We start from the raw sequence: 22,587 nt of genomic DNA, 5'->3' as shown, positions 1-22,587 counted from the left end.
ACTCTACACCTGAAATGAAGACGAGCAGTTCTGTACTAGGCTAATAGAGATAACCTCAAGCAGTAGTTATGCACTCATTTCAAACTCTTGAAAGAGGAGCAAAAAAACTATGAAGTTGCTATTGAAGTATAATTAAGATGGTGTTTTCAAGTACAGTGTAACCTTAAACTGGAGGAGTAAGAGAGTTAAAATGGAACCACTTACAAAGCAGTAAAAGCTCCACTGCATGAGGCACTCTGCGTGTACAAAATTACAGGATTAGAAACCATTCAGCCAGTCCAGTGCCTGTGTAGACTGAGATTTGTAAAGAACTTCTTATTGCTTTTCTATTGAAGGATGTGAAAAACGAAAAAAGGAAGACTGAGAAAGGAGAATATGGGAAAGTTTTCAGAGGGGTCTTCTAGCTAAAATAAGCAGAAGTCCAGACAACCTCCTTCTGAAGACTTTCATGAACTCCTTCAAACTTCAGTAAAAAGATTGAAGCGTCCTCTGTGGCTTCAGCATATACTATTTTTTTCCTAGATAAGAGAAGGGATCTCTGCTTACAAACAGTTTCTGTTTTCAGTTCTTTTGTTGCCATCAGCAAAAAGTGTGATTCTTTTCTGATAAAAATTTCAAATCTAAAATGTTTTTTTTCTGCAGAAATTTCTTGTGATCCCACCTTCATATCTTGAGCTCCACTGAGGAATACCAGTCCTGGGAGCTCAATGAATCTTCCAGGATCATGCTTTAAATGTCTGTAAAGTGCTGAGGGAGGAATATATTTATATACACATAAAACACCAGTAGAGCTTGACTTGGGGAGGGTGTTAGGAAGATATATTTTTCATTTAATTATTGTTCCAAACCCGAAAATCCCAAGTTATGTTTGGTGAATAATTGTATAAGAAAGATAAAAGCTCTTCTCATAGCTCGGATTCATCACATCCAACAGAGTTGTCTATTTCTCTCCATTTAAGTAATAAAAGAGCATTGAATAACTACCTTTGGTTTGAATCACTCAATTTTGGACAAATACAGTGAGGTCAAATGAATCCCACTTGAAATAATGCATGGCACAATATGTAGCACATTCCAATTAAAAAAAAAATCCTTTTACTATTTTATGTTTTCAAACATGGAAAACAATAAGAATATCACTTTTCTGAAAAAGAAAATGTTTAACACATGTCAAACAGGATAGGGCTTTTTCATTTTGTTTATTTGTTTGCTAGCTGTAATATGTTACCAAAAAAAAGTATATAACTGATTTGGGCTAATTACTAGATGAATGTTGAAAAACTGTTAATAACACTGTATAGAAAGTACTAGTACGTCTTACATATATCAAATATTAACTTTGGAATGAAACAAGTTGTTGTATCACATGGAGATGACAATGAAATACTTCTCATTCCGTTAATGACCAAGGAAGATGTTACGCAACATCCACTGGGGAGTAAATATTTTTAAATCTGCAGGCTCATATCCAAGTCTTTGAAAGCCTTGTAAGTCTGCTGAGATCTCTTTTCTATTGTTGTAAGTTTGAAAATATTATTAGAATAATGTAAAAATTCCAGATTCTTTGAAAAATACCGGTGACTTAAGTAACTAACCTCTCAATCCTAAACAAAATAACAGGAAGTATAATAATGGCTAGAATTGACTGAACTATAGTCAGCTATAATCAAGATGGATCTGTGAAGAAATCTGTGTCAAAATGGTTTGAATTCATTCTTTGGTGAAAATACAGGTGAATTTGAGTGATATACATAAAGCAAAATAAAGAGTGGAAGCGTAATAGGTTTTACTAAGTATTTTCAATGGGGAGTCATCATCACATTTGGGAATACTGTGCTGTGTTCTGCATGCTGGCACTGAAAAATTAAGTTACTAAATCACTGCAGAATCTCAGAGGAAGCTTTAGAAAAGGAGGCTTTTTTTTAGGTCATGAGCTGCAGGAATGGTAGGTGACTGTACGATGATATTTCAATATCATCAGAGAAAATGATGAGTAGCATTAGCACAGGCAATTCAGAACACAGAGACAACATTTAACCAGTGGAATGTATTACTACACCTCAATATCTATGTGTTCAGATATTCCAGTTACATTTTTGCATGGTACAATGTAAATAAATTCAACTTATTAGGCTCAGTACAAAAGTAAGCTGGTGAAGTTTCATGATGTAGTATAAAGATGTAAGACCAAATCATCCAGTGGTCCCCACTGGCTTTAGACACAATGAATCTGTGAATGAACTGTGTTTAACGACTGGTTAAAGTCATATTCAGCTGGGAATCCAGACTTGAACAGCAGAGGAAATCCTGCAGGAATTCTCAGTGTGATGTACATGCATCTCTGAGTCTCGAAGAGTCAAACATTTCCATCCAGGCTATTCCTTTCTTGTCTGGTCAGCAATATGTGTTAGAAAAAAGAAGTGTAAATTAAACTTATCAGTGATATTGGATCTCAGGAGCTCAGATTCTTCCAGAGAGTTTCAGAGATCACCACTCATTTATTTTGCTCTTCTCAACATCCTATGCACAGCTTGAGGTCTAGATGTGCTGAGATATTCGAAGTTAGACTCAAAAGTGAGATTTTGGTGTTAGGGCCTGAGAAAACCCTCAAAAATCTGTCAGGCCAGAAAACCTGGAGGTTAGATAGGTTGGCATGTTATTTGGACAGGAAACAGCTTGCTGTAGGGAGCTCCTGGTTGCTTTATATTTTTGGAGTTGTCATCAAAATCAAAACAGCTTGAAGCAGCACTTATGACTCATTTCCAGTGTGGAAGAAAGCCATAAGTTAAGCACCACATGCTATGAGTGTAACACATAACAGGCCCCTTAGCTACACCAAAAAGTTTTACATGGTTTTCAAGTGTCAATCGAGTTTTCCTTGTGCCTAAGGCTCTATGACATCTAGACAATCATAATCAGGTTCTTTCCTGGCCCCACTGCCCATTATAACCTGTCACTCTTCACCTTCTTCACTTACTATTCCACTACTATGGATTTAATCTGCAGTTTTCTATTCACTAAATTTAAGGCCTGGCAGTTTTCATGTATTATTCACTTCCATTTGCTATACTTGTTAAACAGTATATGTTCATTGGACTTAATAAATCACCATACCCTTTCCTTTTTGCATTTCCCAGAACAGAGTTATTACTCAATCTATCTCTACCGACAGCAGCTTCATAGCTACCACAGATTTCTCTGTATTCATGAGGCTATTCATCACTGTACCTGTCTTAAATATTAGCAAAGTAAGCTTGCTCGAAAGGCTTAAGCTATAATCTGTCGGAGGTGTATGTGGAGGCATACATATGTCTGACTTTAAATCGTGTGAAATGTCTACCTATCGGTTGTGCGACATCCAACTCAGCTTGGGTAATCTGAGGTTATTAATATGCTCATCAAAGCAGAATAGAAAGAAGGTTATCTTCTTTATGTGTCTCTTACAGATAAAGAAGAGACCAGAGCCTGAAGACCTTATTAATTTTGCATATCTGCTTTTGCTCTCATCCCCTCAGGATCATATTACTGGAGTCAGTGATCAGGGTGTTTGCCCTTTCTGTGCCTCAGAAGGAAGATGCTCAACTCCTCTTCCATTCCTTTAGCAGGGTCTGGGAAGCTGTTCTGAGGCTGCAGCTAGGTAGCAGAAGATGGGGAACTGCCTACACAGGTGGGTTCAGGCAGGCACCAGCGTGTGCTACCTGTAACTTTGGTGAGTGAAAAGTTATTATTTTCGTAACCGAAGCCAAGCTGCCAGTGGAGATATTAACAAATCTGTTGTGCCAGTGTTTCCTAGTGTAATTCACAGACCCAGTTCTTTACCTCTTACCTTCATTCCAATTTCCCATGTCAATTATTTTTCTTTTGTCTTTATTAAAATATGTCCTGTTTGGTTGCAGCCATTTAACTACATCACACAGACGCTTTCTCAGCTATAATGTGACTTTTCTTCATTTACTAATTCAGTAACCTTTGTGTCAGAAAAATAATAATAATAATAATAATAAATTATATCAATCTAGCCTAAACCCTTGGAGTATGCCACTAGACATAACCCCATTCAAGAATGCTTCCTCATTATATTAATCAAATCAACTCTGTGAAAAATAAATAAATAAATAAAATTTAATCAGAAAGTTTGAACTACTTCTGAAGGATTTTTTTTTTTTTTAAAGATTATTACCTTGGAGTTTTATAGTTAGACATAATATTTCTTTAAAGTACCACACTTATTTTTTATATATTTAAAGAGTTGCAAATTCATAAAGTTGACCTTTCATTTGTAAAAATCTGTCCCAAGAATATTGCCAAAAATAAACAAATGTATAGAACACTTTTAACCAACAGGAAAAAATGATACTTCTAATTCTCTGCTTGAAAATAAATATAGCCAACTATACAGCCAGTGACAATAATATGAATACATGTTTTTAAGCACGGATTATTGGAATAATCATAAACTAATTGTTTAGGTCCAATTCATCAAAGTGCTTCATGTGCACCCTAGAAAAGTGGCATTCAGATAAATAAATTCTTAGAGGAACAGGACAGCATTCTCACAGGAGGGATATTCCTGGTATTTCCTTTTGCCTGAGGAAGGGAAGCTGCTGAGTCATCGTCTAGAGGACCTTTTCCCTCTTCAGAAACTATGAAGTTAAGTAGCTTTTGCTAAGGTTTATGTTCTGAATGATGCCTTTGAGCCTCACTACTACATCTGCAAAGTGAGAACAATACCAGAGTGCCTTTCTTCATCATAGAAGATAGTGTCAGTTTGAGACTTCAGAGCATTTGAGTATGTGCCAGGAGTCCCAGGAGACATCTTGGAGATATTAGTCTTAGCTGATGATAAGAAAACACAATATTTTTTCTTCAGTTACAAAGTTTAGCAAGAATTTATAAGTTTAGAACTGGATTTTTCCCGTCTTAAAGAATAAACGTAAGCCATTTACTTCTAAAGCTATGGGTTTTGGAAAATCCTGCATTACCAGGTCAGTACTTTGGGCAGAGACAAACAAGAAAATAATTCTACCATTTTTATTTATCTTTTAAAATTCCAAAACTTGAAAAATGTAAAACTACTCAAAGCAGATATTCATGCATGCATCCATATGTGCTAATGCATACGTGGGTAATTCTATGGAAAGCAGTACTCATTATTTTATTTCAGCCTTCTAGAATGGAAACACATGATCTAGGTGTCATGTAGATAGTGGAAAGGTTGGCATCTTCACAGAACGATTCATCTAATCCTAAAGTAAATGGTCAAATAGTTGTGACAGCCACCTCATCCTTGCACAACTAAAATAGGGCAGACAAGTGCCGTCCAAAGAGGTGACAAAGAAATGATACGTGTCTACAGAAAAACAAAACAAAACAACATCAACAAAGCCTAAAAATCTGTGATACTGTAAAGGTCATCAATCAGAAATTACTGCTAGTCAAATATGCTGTTTCTTCTAAGGAATGATAAAAACTGCTGAGCACCAATAGCTGCACATTATTTTTAACAGTAGCTCTGTTAATTAAGAATAGGGACCAAGACCCTATCAGTGATATGACGAAATGTGTCGAATTTAAACCCTGTGCATTCACGCTCAAGGCCCAGCAAACCACCACACACTGTAAAAAGCAAATAGTTGTATTTCTGTTAGTATACAGTTGAGAACAAAACATAGACATTTATTTGCAATGGATTTTCAAAGCAGTAATATGTTCTTTCTCATATTGGTTACTGTAGAAGTCCTCAGGTAGACTTATCAGCTAAATGCATTCTGTCTATTATGGATGGGCTGAAACTACTCCTTGACCAAAGGGGGTTATCTTCAACTTGCAATAGCAATCTTGCAAGCAGAAATTCAAGCACAACCTAAATGAATTCTCTAGGGGATGCTGAGTCTGGTATGTCTGTCATGGTTTTGTTTGTGAAGGAGTTAATTTTCTTCATAGACGCTCACACAAGAGGCTGTGTTTTGGATTTTTGATGGAAATAGTGGTGATAACACACAAATGTTTCAGATGATGCAGAGCAGTGCTTACACAGAGCCAAGGACTCTCCTGCTTCTCATGCTGCCCTGCCAGTGAGAGAGCTGGGGGTGCACCAAGAGTTTGGAGGGGACACAGCCAGGACAGCTGGCCCAGGCTGACCAAAGGCATGTCCCGTACCATGTGGTGTCATGCCTAGTAATAAAAGCTGGGTAAAGAAGGAGGAAGGGAGAAACATTGGGAGTGATGGCGTTTGTCTTCCCAAGGAACCGTTACACATGATGAGCCCTGCTCTCCTGGAAGTGGCTGACGCCTGCCTGCTGAAGGGAAGTAGTGAATGAATTCCTTGTCTTGCTTTGCTTGCACATACAGCTTTTGCTTTACTTAGTAATCTGTCTTTGTCTCAACCCATGAGTTCTCGCACTTTCACCTTTCCTACTCTTAATGCCATCCCACATGGGGAGAGGGAGCGAGCAGCTGGGTGGTGCTGAGCTGCCTGCCAGGTTAAACCACAATAGTCCATTTGGGGCAGGGCTGTATGAGAAGTTGAAATTATGAAAAAAATGAATTTAATCCCAGCCAAAACTATGGCAGTGTCCAAGCAAATTTGAGTTATGAGCTGTTTAAAACAGACATGTTGATGAAAAGCAGGACAAAATGCTTGGGACAAAGTGGAACATACCTTGTCCAAGGACACTTCAGAACAACTCTCTCAAGGATTACCAGCACTGGTAGTGCTTACAATTAAATTTCCTGCCACGTTCTTGTAAAGTTTCAACCGAATGACAGGATTTGACATTTGTGTGTATTTATTATCTATAACTTTTTTGTTTTCAATGCCCACCCTGATAGCAAGGTGAAATTTTGGAACCAGTGTCGCTGTTGAACAGCATAGTATCTTATTTCTGAAGTAGCAATATCTATTTCAGTGGAGATATTTAATGGTATAGCGTCCTCCTCAGTAAAAATGGCAGTGCAGAATAAGACCCTTTAACAGAAGACAAGAATAGGCTATAAAAGCAGGATTCATGTGAGGCTTTATCTAGTTTATCACCAAAGAAGGTAAAAGGAGTGAGCCATTGTATATTTCTAAAGAACACGTTAGGCAAGGAATAAAATAGTGGTTATTGGTAAAAAACAGGTAAGCCTTTCAGCTTTGTTAAGTATTATTAAACCATAAATATTAATACTTAATAGAATGTTGTTTAGGGAGACAGTGGAGAGTTACTTTCAAAGGAAGATTATTTTTTTTCCTTATTCTTATCTCCTTAGTCTTATAATGCAATCAGGAAAAAAAAATCTACATGATCTGATCTTATTAGTTTACATTTTCATGTTTCACTTTTGAAAAAAAAAAAAGCTTCCATACTAAAAAAAAAAAAAAAAAAAGCTCACCAAAACCCAATAGAATACACGAAGTTAGTGTCTGTTTTTGAAATCTGCATTACAAAGGATGTGTGGTGCATGGATGGGTATTCTACTATCTAGTAAACTTTGCTTAAAGACATGTTTGTGCTTAGGGCTTTCATGAAACATTTTTCACTTTTCTATGTGGATTCTCTAGTGTCTAATGAGAGCTCATCTTTCTTTCTTTCCCTAAGTGGAATCATTAGTTGGTGTTCTTTTCTTTCCTTAGAGTGATTTTCATAAGACCTAATGTCAGACCCTAATAACTTTGAGACTGCTATCCCATCTGTCATATTTGGCTGGAATATCAATTGGCCATATCAATTAAAAAGCTACTGGAGTGGGGTGAGGGAGAAGGAGACAAATAGAAAAATACAGAAACTCTCGCATACACAGGGAGCATCTGTCTCATTTTCTTAAATGTCTAAGTGAGTTATGTGCATGAAAGAAAGATTTAAATCACTCAAGCTAAACAGGGATTAGCTCCCTAATTCACTTGGCAATCTCAGAAGCCCAATTTTTTTTATTTTTTTTTTTTTTTTTTATTTTTTTATTTTTTATACAGGAACCAGGCAGAAGTAGTATGCTACCAAATGGAGATTCTGGGTATTTACATTAATTTTACGTAATAAGCTGTGAAAATACTAACACTTCCCCTTTCCTCCTCCATGATATGTGACTTTCACTGTCACAAAGGGCTGCAAAGGCAAAGGCCATGTGTCATTTACAGTCCTGAAGCACAAGGCCAGTACTTTTTCCTCTGTGCATCATTCACTGGATATTTTTTTCAATTTCTTAATCAACTAAAGCTTGGGTCTTACAGACTTTAGTCTGTTCAGTGCACAGCCATAGTCAATTTCCCGATTAGCATCCATCATTTGGAGTGTTTCAAGGGGAGGTACTTTCAAAAAATAGTATGTGATGAAGTAGGTAGCACAAGGTTAGAATAATAGAAAAGATCCATCTTGAATTATCTGTCGGTGAATAGGGCATTTATTTGTAGGTTAATCTAGAAATATTAAAGCTAACATTTCCTCATTTCCCATTGTATTTTTAAACATACGTAAAAAGAAGTAGAATAGATAGGATGTCTATTGTAAAGTTTTAAAACCCAACAGCTCTATTGCGTTGCTTCTAAAAATGAAGCAGACTGGAGAAAAAAGTAGCAGATAGACTTAGGAATCATCTGTGGTCTGTGCAGAAGAGCCCAGCTTCATTTATTTATTTATATTTTTATTATTATATTTATTTTATATTTTATATTTTTATAATATTTTATATTATATAATAATTATGATATTATTAATATATTTTATATATTTATATTTTATTATTATATTTATTTTATTTTTTTATTTATTTTCAAGATTTGTAACTTTTGCTTTTCCTGATTTATTGTGATGTTAATCTTTTTTAGTCCATATTTTGTTAGATTAAATGAGAGAAGCAATATGTCTTCCAAGAGATCAAAAAAAAAAATTTATTCAAAAGACCCAATGAAAACTAATAGTTAAAAATCAGGTATTGTTTATCTGAATACAAACTCACTATACAGGGCTACCTCTATACTGCGTACAAATCTTGCATGCACCTTTAAAGTTGTGAAAAAATCTTGACAGACAATTGCTCATTAAAATCTGATAATTGTAATCAGAGTTCTTTGACTCCCTCTAATTGGTAACAACAGAACTAAAGTAATCTGTGCTTTTGGCATTCTGTCTGTCTAATTCATCTCATATGAATTAGAAAGCAATATATAGAAGAAAAAATGCTTTATTAGTTATGGGATTTAAAAGACATCAATTAACTTCTTTAAACCCTCCTCTTTTTTTCCTTTAAAAGACAAGGCAATTTGTTTCCTTGATGTGTGAGCCATCATCAAATCTAAATTCACAGCAAGAACACTTCTGAGATAGCCCAAACTTATCATGAGGTTAATGAACCATTGCACTGGTCCGATCAAACCCATTTGTCAATGAATAAAATTGCTCATCTGCTGTCTTGCAACATAATTTGGAATAAAACTGCCAAAGTAAGAACTTATTTATGTTTCTCTTTAGCAAAGATTGTTCCTTCAGAGTGGAAAATGTATGTATAATAGGTCAGTAATGTAAGGAGAGTTTATTATTTTACAGTAGAAGTCACAAATTCAGTTTGAACCAATTTCTATTTCTTGGAACATATAATGTGAGAGCACAGTCAGACCTACAATATTTCAGTTAATTTCTGTTGTGAGCCCGATCAAGACAATTTAATACAGGATTGTGTATGGGTTATGTTACCCAAAATCTTTCAGTGAACATCAAAGCTGAAAATTCAAGCATAACAGGTCTCTACCACCAAGATTCCAGGTCTCTCTTATTGTTTTGTTTGTTTGTTTGTGTTTCTATACACTATAAACCCAATTTTAGCTGAATATAGTATATCCAAACCTGATGGTTCCAGGTTTGGAACCGCTGATGATGGAAAGTTACTGATTAAAAAATAAAAAAATAAAAAAATCATTGCATTAGGAACAAGGTCTTTTCTACTGTTAACCAGAAGGTGGAGGATCAATAAAGGAACTTTTGCTGTTATTCAGAAAAATAGTATAGCAGTCCTACCATTGACACTGAATGTGCAAACATGAGCCTGGGAAAAATGTGGTTTAGAAGCTGAGTAATGACCATCCACAGGAATTACTGCCCTCCTCAGTTACAGATGAATGGGGCTTAGGGTTTTGAGCAGAGTATAGAAACCAACCAAATAAGTCCTCTTAGACCTCTGGGCCAGAAAGGGTGAAAAGGTGAGAATGAAGTGTAAAAATCCACTGTAGAGTGCACTTTTGGATTCATTTGGCTGAAGCTGGAGAAAAGTTTAGGAAACACTGCAAAACTCTTCCTCTTCCATTCTTCCTACTCTTCTTCTTTTCTCCATTAACATTTCATTGTAAACAGAAACAGCTGTTTAATTCTCTCAAAGTGATCAGAGCTACATCATAAGAGCCCTATTAGATGCTGAGTGTGGGGGGGTGGCCCAACCTGTGAATAGGATGGTCAGTGTGCATGTGGAAGTTAGTTTTAAGTTTAGATTTCTTTCATATGAGATGAAAAGCCTTCAATGGCACCTGTATATTTTGTGATATTTCTCTGGGTAGAGCAGTGCTCTGAAGCAGAAACAGAAAATCTTTAAGAGATAATGAAAAGTCTTGTACTGTTTCAACTAAGACCATTAAGTTCAGGAAACTGTTTACACTTACTGTCTACTTACAACTTTTGATTACCAACGGCCCACTTTCAAGTGCTCTGACATAGGTGTAACCTGTAGCAGAATATCCACCTGTTAGTCTTACAGTACCATTGTTGTACTCACCCTTCTTGCTTAAAGATCTTGCCTTTAAAATATCACTTTGCATTTCTCAAGATCATCCAATAAGTTTTTCAATTAAAGCCAAGTTAAAATCATTGAGGATATGTGCTCCTAAACCCTACAGAAATCTCACAGTTTCATATAAAAGGCAAGAAGTTAAAAATTTGAATAATGTTTCTGAAAACATGTTTGTTCTGGTTTTCTTTTAAGACTTTTTTCTTTGGATGGTCATGTCCTGATGCTGCTGTGCTGTGTATATCAGTGATACACGGTACCTTTAGTATTGGACTGGATGTTCTGACCTGTAAATTCTCCATCAGACCTCAAAATTGAACTAATTAAAATGAAAGTGAAATGCAACACTCTGTGAAAAACCCATGTTCCATTTAAGTGTTTGCTTCACATAATAATTAAAAGGTTCATAAAATAAAAGTTCTCTTTTGGGGAATGCCATTTTGGTTTCTGTGTTTTATCTGGGATCAAATCAAAATCAGTTCTGAAGATAGAATACATCACCTACAAATTTTTTTTTTTCAAACATATTGTTGACTGTATAATTGCCAGAGGGGGGAAAAAGGAGGACAAAATGAAAATCATAAATGCAAGAAAAATGCTCATCATAGACTAAGAAATTCAGAAGTCATAAAATTAAAAAGAACCGATGTGATCATCAACTCTGATGATCAGGTCTATACATAGATGTACATATAGATCATAGATGTATGCAGTTTTAAGAATCTGTTCTTGTTTGAAACGTCCATCAGTTTGAAACTTTCCATCAGTGGACCCTGAAGTATCTTATGTTTTGAAGATGCTGTTAAAAAGTGTTACTTGTGCTTACTTATCCTTATAGTTTGGGATGAAGTTGTCTTTTGAAAATCTAATTTATAATATAAAGAGGTTAATCAGGTGGAATCTTTCATACCAGGGCTTGCAGATAGGATAAATAAGGAAGTACTCTCTCTTCTGGAGCAGAGATGTGACTAAAATAATAAAGGATTTTTTCAAAGGGGCCTTCAGGAGTTAGCTAGCCAATTCAGTAGTAGATGGGTGGCTCACTTGTAGATCTCTTTGAAAATCCCAGCGTTAATTATCGGTGTTTGTACAACTCTTTGAACTTTCAAGATGTTTGAAAAAAAGGTAAGTGTGATGATAGTTTGTATTAAACACAGCTTGTAAATTATACAAATCACACTTTAAATCCCTGAATAGATTGATCATGTTCTGGGAGTTTTCCCTCTAGGACAAGTATAATCAGATTCAGTTACAACTCTATAATGCATAACATAAGCTTTTTAAACAAATCATTGAAAACTACAAAGCAAGAGACTGTGAAACTGACCCTGAGGTAAGTAAGTAAGAGTTCCACCTTACTTTCAGCATCAAGTTTAAAACACACACTGTATCTGATTTCTTTGAGTGTTTTTGGTAATACTAAACTCTTGTAGTTAAAGTTAATTTAGATACTAAAAATTCATGATCTACCTAATGAAAGTCTGTTGATGGAGGAGGAAAGGACTTTCCTACATTGCTCCTGTTCCTGAAGTGGAAAATACCTTGGGTTGCCATTAGTGGAGACCAGACGTTCTTACAAGGTCTACAAACTCAAAGAGGCCAATAACTAATGAACAGAGCCAAAAGTCATATAGTTGGAACAAAACATAAAAGGTTTTATGTAAATAAATTGCTGTAAGTTGTTTTTATCAGGGGTTAAGAGGGTAAATTTCCAGTCCTTCTCTGATACCCTGATTGCTGGAAGGCACATTCATTTAGTACTGGTGTGGAGGTTTTCTGGGTCCCTGGGATGACACAGCATTGCCTTTTGACCTTATCAGATCTGTGCTGCTACAGATGAACTGAAGTCCTGAAAGGAAGTGAACATTAGTCATTTGTGTGGAGTGCAATACAAGCAATTGCTGATGAACCAGAGTACAGATATAGAAATATATCTTCACAGTCATTACTATGACAGCACCAGAAGGCCTTAACTCCAGATTCACATTATGTTACATAAATACTGGCTACAGTAGGAAAAAGACCATGTCCCTAAAAGGCTGGGATTCAAGTAGACCACATAGCCAAACAGTGAAGAATAGAGGCACTGAAAGACTACATTATTTGTAGTTGCAAAGGATATGTGGCAGAAACAAACCCTCCTCAAACACCATTCTAGACCCCAGTCAGTATTACTTTTCTAGCATTATCTTTATTCTGAATCAAAATATGAAATTAAATTCACATTGAAAAGGAAAAAAAAAAAAAAAGAAGCAAATATTTCTCTTCAAAGTTTTTTTTTTTTTAATAAGAAACTTACTAAATTTAAATGCTTTATTTTGTTCACAAACCAGGCCAAAATAGTTGAGAAAAACATCCTACTTGAGACATTAAGCAATAGCAGACCTTTTATTATCACTTAATTTAAAAGTTTTTTTAACACGACGCTTAATAAAAAATAATTTTTTATGCAAAACCAACATAAAGTTAATATCTTTTAGCACTATTTAAGGTATTTTATTTTTGAAACCTGTAAAACTCCTGTGCTATATTCCAACTTGAGGGCTTTCCAACGCAGCAATCACTCTTTATTTTACATATGCTTCCGTAGGTACTCTTATGATACCATTTCCACACTGCCTGCAGATTTATTATAGAAACTACATTGCAGATTTGTACGACTTGGAATTCCAAGGCTTAGGGACAGTGGATCAATCTTGCATATGTATGTGTAGTATGCATGTGGCAAAAGAGCCATTTGGACTTCTGTGACTTATCATTGACAGAAACACTGGCTTCCAGGTATCAGAAATTCATTATTGCAAAGACTTGCACTAGGATGCTACTTAGCACATGTAAACGCACCTAGTACTAAATATGGGTAAGACTAGTGACTAGCTCTTTATCCACAGAGAGATTACTGCTAAAAATATTTTGGGAGGCCATGGTAAAGTACTTCCAAGAAAGCTATTATTTTTTGTTGACTACACGATGGTAGTTCTTTGTGACCCAACTTGTTCATGTTCAGATCTCCCATGTTGCACATATGTGGTGTGAGACAGTCCCTACCCTGCTTTTCCTGCAGACATTTCTATTTAAATACAGAGTTCTGCCTGTCCTTTTTTTTTTTAATTCTTATTTATTTTTATTTTTGTCTTTTAATTATTTAAATGACAATTATTAAAATGATGACAAATAAAGATGACACTCACTCAGTCATTTTTGGTCCTACCAATAGACGGTATTGCAATGATGGAAAGTAAGATACTACTGAAGCCTGAGGAAAAGCTTGATGTGTTACCTTGAAGAAAAATTATTCATGTCCTGGAAATATTGGTGGTAGGGGGACAGTTGGACCAGATGATCGTGGAGGTCTTTTCCAACCTTAATGATTCTATGATTAATGGACTGAAGTCATTCTGAGGGAAATTGTACCCAAATTACCCATTTGGATCCACATTTTTCTCATTTAGGTTGTCAGCCCAGTTTTTACTGTACACCTGTCTACTCTGCACACAAAGTGTTACTTCATAACTTCATATCACTACAAAGACACACCTAATTAAGTGTAAACAGAATAACTCCAAGGCAAACAGCATAATTCAATAAATACTTTTCATTCAGTTTTAGATTTAAAAAAAAAAAGTTTACGTGTCACTTGTGTGTATTTATAAATAAGCTACACTTCCTCCATTAACCCTTAGTTGCCTTTTGCCTTTTGAATTTGCTGTTTTTTGTTTGTTTGTTGTTTTGTTTTGTTACAGAAACACCTATAAGCAAATTGCTTATACATTCTAACTCCACTTCTCTCAGCAATAAACACAACACAACATCCTGCCTCCATAGATGCCAAAGAAGAAGATGTGGGAATTTCAGCACCCTGCAGTTCAGCTTGATGTTGCTGACTTCACTGTAGTATTATTTCACACAGTAATGTTTGCAAATAAAGGTAAGTCTTTTGAGTGACTCTGGTAAATGAGGCAACTAAAATGTTTTAAATCACTCTGCTAAAAATTATTGGTATTGAAAAGAACTGTTTGCTGTAAAAATACATTATCTGATCCTAGTTAACAGAGCAAGTAAAGATAGTGAACAAAATTATAGAGATAGAAATGTATTCTCGGTTCTAGTTATCACTGTGAATATTTTCTTCTAAATACAGGTACCCGTGACTAGATTGGCAGTTTTCTGTGGACTGCTTGTCTCAGTTAAGTGGAGTTTATGAAAGAAACAGTACAGAGAAGCTCATAGAAAGCAAATATCTGTTATATACCCAGTTTCACTTTGTAAAAGTTTTGTTGTCCGATCATTCTGTTTTCAAAGTCTTAGATATTTTCAAAAACTTGGACACTTCCTAATGACAGAATTCAGCATATATAAAGAACCTTCTCTCTCTCCCATGGAAGAGGATATGAATTTCAATTTCCTGTGTCCTCTCTAGAAGGTAGGTTTCCAAGAGGCTGAGTCCTCCTGTTATTCTACAAGGACAAATTGCACTTTACTTTGTGATGTGTTGCATCAGGCAAGACAAGATGGGCAAGCTCTGCTTGCTTTATTGATCTTTTCTTTATAAGTATCAGCATAAAATGTCTTTTACATGTATGAATGCTTGCAACAACTGTGGCCAAGTACCTTTTCAACTCAAAGAGAATATAAATTTTAAGATTCTTAATCTGAACTATGGTACTGTACTGTTGTGATACAGTACCAGATGTTGAGTTTGGAGCTTAATAGAGGGTGAAAAAAATGTAAGTCTATATATAGAATTCCTTGGAGGAAAATTGCTTTCCTAATCCAAATAAATAGATAGATACATGATAGATAGATAGATAGATAGATAGATAGATAGATAGATAGATAGAAATATAAAGTAAAAGCAAAATCCTTGGAATGACTACAGGAGTGGTTATTTGGCACTATCAGACAAGATTAATTAATATAATTAATAAATATTTATAAGTCAGAATAGGATCCATGGAATTCATGGAAGGGTATTTATTTTCTTATTTTTCTCACCCTGCTTCCTGTTGTATTGTATCAGCAATCAGCCTGGGTAGAGCAAATCTGGTTTTCTGTATCAGTTACAAGAGTAGGTTTGTTAATTTATTACCTTGGAAGTTCTCAACCACTTCCAGATTTCTCCTGTGGAAACTGGCATACAGTGTTGGCCACTAGTGAAGCAAAGCAGTGGTGGTGAGAGCAATGAAATCATACCATTTGTGATCTGTCTCGTGAATTGGATAGAAAAGGCTTAGGCAGTCAGGAGGAGAAATATCCCTGCCACAGCATACATTTTCTACCTGTTATGAAGGCATTGCCAGTGGGCAGGTAGCCACCAGAAATTCAGGTCAGCAGATAGTAATGATTATTGTCCATTCATCATGAATTTGACTCATTTAAGAACATTTCATGAAAGCTATGGTACATTCAACCCCTGGAGTCATCTAGTCCATCCTACATCTCTGATGCTCACTGAAAAAAAAATACAGTATGAAATAAAGGAACAAATTGTGAAATGTATGTTTTCCTGATGGACGGCAGGCTAAAGTAATAAATTTATTTTACAGTGGCATGAGGCACTGTGCATGCAGCACAATACAATAATGATGCAAGTAATGTGTAATAACACAGATTCAAGCAGCATCATTTTGAGTTATGACTATACTTTACTTTGTAATGGGGATAACACTGTCCAGTCTTGGCTAATCTGGAATCAAACCAGCTATCCATAGAAGGCAGCTTTTACCATAAGCAATTATTAATTCCCTTAACCATCTAAGCTAATTCTATAAGATATATTTAAAAAGAAAACAATCTCACTTAAGGCAACATGCTTTAAGTAATGTGGAGCTATTACTAAACATTTTTTTTCTTTTTCTTTTTCTTTTTTTTTTTAATATTACAATGTGTTTTTCATTCAAGCCAGAGTTTTGACAGAAACTATTTTGAAATAAGAGTTGTTATTTGTGAGCATCTAATGGATATTTGGTAGAGATAGAATCTAATTTGTACTGGCCTTTAGCTTTTATAAATATTCCCTGATTATTTCTTATGAAACTAGATTCACTGATATGGAGATTTCACACTGAGATGTAAAAAGAAGAGCCACTGATTAAGGGCATATTGCAAACAATACTTTTGCCTTATAGCTATTTTATTGCTCACCTGTGGCTATGGAGATTTTTCTGCTTTTCTTCTGAAGTATTTTGCAGAAGTCTTCACTATATTGCTCGTTGAGTTAATGGGCTTGCTTACTCATCATGGTTTGGAGAACAACAAAGGAAACTGCGTGTGTCCCAATTTATACTGCAAATGGAACAAATGTCTTCTGTAAGTATAAAAGGATGATTTCTGTTAAAGAATAAAGCCCTTTGAAACCAATTAATAGTTGACCTACATAGTAATGCACATATCTCCATGTTTCCTCCCTCTTTTCATAGAAGCGATCTTTCCGTAGCAGAAAAAAGAGTAAACAAGTATGTGTTATCATCCACTTCTACAACAAAGAGTTTGAGGTTAAATATGCAAGCATTTTTTGCATCATTTCCATAAAATTAAACTAATTTTATTTTTATAACCTGCTACAATAGTAGTTGAGGAAAATAGGCTGCAACAAATCTTTCTCCACCTAAGAGCATCCTTGTTATCTTTTTGTAACGTACAATGGCCACTGAGAACTTGAAAGCACACAAACAGAACCTTTAATTCTAAAGATCCAAATCCCCCAAACGTTTGTGTAGCTGGAGGCATTTTGGGTCTGTGATTCTTCAACACACAGCCAGGAGAGATATATGGAGGCTCAGGGGGAGTAGCATTGCAGTTGCACAACATTTTATTTGTTGCAACGTCCTTATTACCATTCTTGCTTATAACTCCTGATGTGTATCATTACTATTCTTGCTTACAACTCCTGATGTGACAAAAAGAAGCTAAGAAATATGAATAATGGATTTAATAAAACATACTATGTATACTGGGAAAGAAGAACTGCATTAGAATAGCAACTGTGCTAGCTGGTTAAATGGTTACACAGTCAAGGGAAGAGAAGCAAGAGAGGCCTAGCACTTTATTCTACATGAAACAAGGAACAACAGTAAATGGTAAGATTTTGGCAAACAGGTGTTCTCTGTATGGCTGCTTTAGATAAGGTTACTTTCTTATCCTATCCAATAAAGTGAAATTTCATGTTGATCTCACCTTGTAATCAACAGAAACTCCTGAAGTGGTCTTAATAGACTGTATTTACCCTATATGAAGGCTAAAATTAATCCCTTCCCAAAGTTTATTGTTATTAGAAAAAGCTGTGTGTGGGAAAAAAAAAAGAAAAAAAAGAAAAAAAAAACAGTTTAAATCAAGCTCAAATACTTATATGGGAAAGTTAGTAAGTTGATCAAGAAAAAAAGATATCTGTCCTGTAAATCTGAGACTAAAAGAGTCACAAAAAGTAAAAACTAAACCAAAGTTACTGGTTAACTTACTTTTCAAAATACCACAAAAAAGGAGAAAGGGTACAGAATAACAAAGGCATAGGAATAAATGTTTCTGCATTAGTCATGATTATCTTTAGACTGGAACCTGAAAGGAGGGTGCTAGCCATCAGTCCTGTGACATATGTCCAATGTGAAAAGAGAAGGACAGCATTTTAATTACTCTCAAAACAGAGGTTATTACATTTTTTGATGAAATTATATAATACACTTGACAGCACAGGCAGGATACTGGTCTCAGTGATCTAGTCTGACAAACCAGTGGTAAAAAAAGGACTTCTGTTTTCCAGTGACACTTCTTTGATCCAAAATTTATCTCCCTTTGCCTTGAAAGAGGATTGAATTCCTGTTATACTCTGATTGGGTCTAACTGAATGTTTTTGGTACCAAATCTCATCAATAATTTCACAGTATCTTTGTGTTGATTTCAAGCATTGGATAAATGAGTAACTCAAAAATAAAACTGTTACATAGTCCAGAGGTGTACGGAAGAATGTAATTAAGAAAACACCTCTATTCATAAGCAACAAGAAAGTTATGTTTTTGCACTGTGGGCAGAACAACCAAACCGTTATTTTCAGCACTGTATGTAAAGAGCACTATATGTAAACCGATGTGGCCCTTGTACAAGAATTTAAATGGGAGTGTACAAATCCATACTCTTTGTTCAGCTCATCTATAGAAAGGTGACTACCCACAGTATAAACTAGTGCTTGCTTCTTTGCTTTCTTCTTGTTTTGTTGATAACATTCTTTGTTCAGTAAATGGAGCCATATTTAACAATTAGGCTGCACACTTCCTTCTATTTCAAAAGCATGCAGCTCTGCCAGCTTAGTATTTGCATTATATAGCCTTCAAATACAATTTTTGGATCACTGCACCCTGAGCTTATTTTCACTTTGAACCATTGTCTCCTCATTTACCCTTCCTAATATTATCTGTAAATTATTCTTTTGGCATTTTGTGTTATATGAAACCATTATTCACTGTCAAGGATCTCTACCTTACTCAAATGCTTTCTCAGACATTTGCTACTCTGTCTTTATATAACTCTCTCTTTTACACTGAATTATTATTAAAATTAAATAATAGTGTTTTCCACTTATATATCAACTTATACGTTGCCCATATATATGGTTACATCTGTATCAGCCACAGAGGTATAATGCAATAATTATTACACAGACTACAGAAATGCTGTATAACAGTTCAGGGTGACTGCAGACTATGTGGGTTGCTTCTGAGACATCCAGAAAAGTTAACTAAAAAAGCTAGTGTATTTTCTAGGCTAATGTTCCCTATACAGAAGTGTACATAAACACTGGTGATTTACTGGAGGTACATAAAAAAATCCAGCACCACAGGTTTAAGCTAAAAAGTAGAAACAGAAGATTCATCATGTAGCAACTGAAGGAATATGCTTTTATAGCCCAATGGAACTTGATTAAAATTGCAGTGAATACTAATCCTGCTCTGCAAGTAATAGTAAGGGATCTCTAAAGTTTGAACTGTTCTAAAAATTTCATGAACTTCCAGATGATTTTGCTACCCATAGAACTATGCTTCATAATACACTTCTTTGCCATCTGTAACCCCTGTATGCCAAAACAATGGCATTTGGGATTATCTCCTTGGAATTTCTTCCAAACGGATTAACCAGAATTTTTTTTCAAAACAGACATTTTTTATTTTTTTTAATGTATTTGTCCTCTGAAATAGCTGCATTATAAATATAGTTTCTTCCGTATAAGTTCATTGAAATATAATTGTAATTTGTCAACTAATATAAGGTTAATACTCCAAGTTTCTACATTTGATTTTAAACTAATGATAACCCATATTACATAGTGTCCACTCTCCCATTTGGAGACAATGGGAAAGAAGGAAAGATAGACATGGAAACAGTTATTCTAGGGGAATCCAGGATTTTACCTACAAAACTGTTACACTTATTAGACTCACTGCTCCAGATGGAAAGAGCAAGAGATGGTGTTTATCTGATTTGGGAAATGTGACCTTCGTTATATAGCTTCTCTCTCTCTCTCTCTCTTTTTTTTTTTTTTCTTTTTTCTTTTTCTGTTTGCAAACACAGCATAACCTGAAAAAAATGTCTTTCCAATAAGAGCTGACAATAAAACTGCATAGTACCTATGTACAATTAGTACTCTTGCAACCTCTTTCTTGGTCTTCTTCAATAGACTCAGCAGAAATAGCTGCTGATGAGTATTTCAAATCTAGTACATTTTAATAAAACACAGACAAAGACCAACAAGTGTAGCTAAGATATTTCAGTGCATGCTTCCTTAAAAATGTGTCGGGCTTTAAAATCTCAGAGGGAAATATTGGCATCATGTGTTGTGGCCGTTGCTATAGTAACTATACTTTTTGCTTTTATTCAATAACAGTGTGAACTAGCTCTTAAGCCTGTGCAGCAAACATGACCTGCTGAAGACTAAATTACTGGGGTTCTACATACTTATACAGACTTTCATTTTCATTGCATTTTGCCCCTCAAGAATAAACGGATTTTAACATAAAAGCAAAGATTTTGACCAGCTGAGCCTTTTCCACTACTTGCTGTGCCTCTCACTTTGTGGTTCATAAGAAATATGGGGTAAGCACTTATGCAGAAGTAGAGGGGTTTTCATCAATCCAAAACTTCCATCATTTTGTGAAAATAACAGTAGGGAAAATCTCATTCTCCAGCACAGCAAAATTCACTTGTATTCAATCATATCTTTGTTGAAGAGTAAAAAAGATCCAGACTGAAGGACTGCAAGCTGTCTAAAGACTTTTTAAAAAATGCTGACTATCAAACCAAATATATTTATTAATACATCCTTTGTCTCTCAGTAACACAGTATCTCACAGTATAATCTCCATTTGAAATTGGCTCCATTAAGCACTGTGCACAGACACAGAATAAGAAGGACTTGCTTTAGTCTTCAAAACTTATCACCTTGTAAAATTATTTCTTTTTTGTTTTCTATTTTTTTGGACAAAATATATATAACATTTTGACTCTGTAGGAAATATATATTTTTTTTTTTTTTAAGGGGAAGAGGTCTTCTAGCATGTTTCTCAGCTATTTCTAACAGTGAAACTAATCTTAGAAAAATTTGGATGGAGGAGTGGAAATACGTGTTCTGATTTTGCTGAGAGGATGAAAAGCAGGGAAGAAAAGTTGGAGGGGATTAGGCTTGAAGGATAATTTGTCTGCATTTAGGGACTTTTATCTAGATGTTCATTCATGAATTTATCATCTAACTTCAATAGCCATATATAGCCAATAAATATCCAGTCAACAGAATATGGACAGATTTGGCTCACAGTGCTTGAGACATACAAATATGGACAGTTCATGAACAGTTTTGACCAGTTTTGACTAGACTTCTATTAGCTACACTGAGATTTTGAACTTTTTAGGTAACAAATGGACAACACTTTCTTTCAAATGGACAACACAAGTTTAAATAAACTAATGAATCAACATCTTCACCAAAAATTTGAATTTCTGAAGCAGAACTATATTTTTTTTTTTAGTAATATCATACAGATATTCTGTTATGCATCTGTTCTGTTGAGAAATAAGTTAGACTGTCTGTGCTTTATTTTTTCTAGAGAATTAGTGCATTGCTTGCCCTTTCTGTCATCTTTGATTTAACACTGTGTCTGATATTACATATTGGCAATCACTACCACCTCTAATAGATGCTCCATTATCTTCTCTAAGATGTATTTCCTTTAACCTTAAATGTTTACAGTTAAGACCTACATCTAGGTTACCGTATGGTCACCAGCGGTGGTCAACACCAAATTATACTGTTCAGATCATTAGAGCTACTTTGAGAGCTTGATTCTGTTACTCAAACTAAGGTGTATAATCTGTATTTGTGATGCACAGTGTATCCCAGTGGGCCTTCCACTTACTACAATCAGGTCTTCACTAGGTGCTTTGTTGCCCCTTTTGATTCCATGTGGATGTCTTTAATATCCCAGGGTATCTCAAATTGCATTAGATTAGTGTAGGCAGCCGAATCAAATCTTAAATATCTATCTTAGGAATTACATAGCAATGTACATGACTGATTTTAAAGAGAGGTGAGACAGACAGCTGAAATGGGGTTGTCTTCAGTGTATGCAGCTAAAGCTGGCTGAGGTCAGTCCAACCCTTGCTTGTTCAGCAGCATGCCAAGTAGATCTCTTCAGTAGATGTATAAAGCATTCATTCAAATCAAACAGCAATTTCCTCACTTAATATTTGCTATGGGTCAAATAAAGATTCAACCAAGCTTGCTAATTTATCACATATGAGAATCTGTTCTGCTGTGCATTGCTCCTGTAGCAAAAAAAAAAATTGCTAATTTAAAGT

At 35.2% G+C, this 22,587-nt stretch overlaps 1 long non-coding RNA gene across 6 annotated transcripts in view; it reads left to right on the top strand.

Annotated features, from left to right (window-relative positions):
* Positions 1 to 22,587, top strand: part of LOC310892269 — a 51,647-nt gene that overhangs the window by 11,285 nt on the left and 17,775 nt on the right. For 3 of the 6 annotated variants that reach the window (XR_014578001.1, XR_014578003.1, XR_014578004.1), the window contains 4 exons: positions 3,603 to 3,667; positions 14,493 to 14,677; positions 15,052 to 15,172; positions 16,931 to 17,058. This is a non-coding gene — a long non-coding RNA (uncharacterized lncRNA). Of the gene's footprint in view, positions 1 to 3,602; positions 3,710 to 14,492; positions 14,678 to 14,890; positions 15,173 to 16,930; positions 17,059 to 22,587 lie in introns of all 6 variants that reach the window. The other 3 variants (XR_014578002.1, XR_014578006.1, XR_014578005.1) reach the window with 2 other exon arrangements.

This window comes from Anser anser (genome assembly GCF_964211835.1).
Source record: "Anser anser genome assembly, chromosome: 1".
Taxonomy (NCBI): Eukaryota; Metazoa; Chordata; class Aves; order Anseriformes; family Anatidae; genus Anser; species Anser anser.
This window is presented reverse-complemented; position numbering and strand designations above follow the sequence as displayed.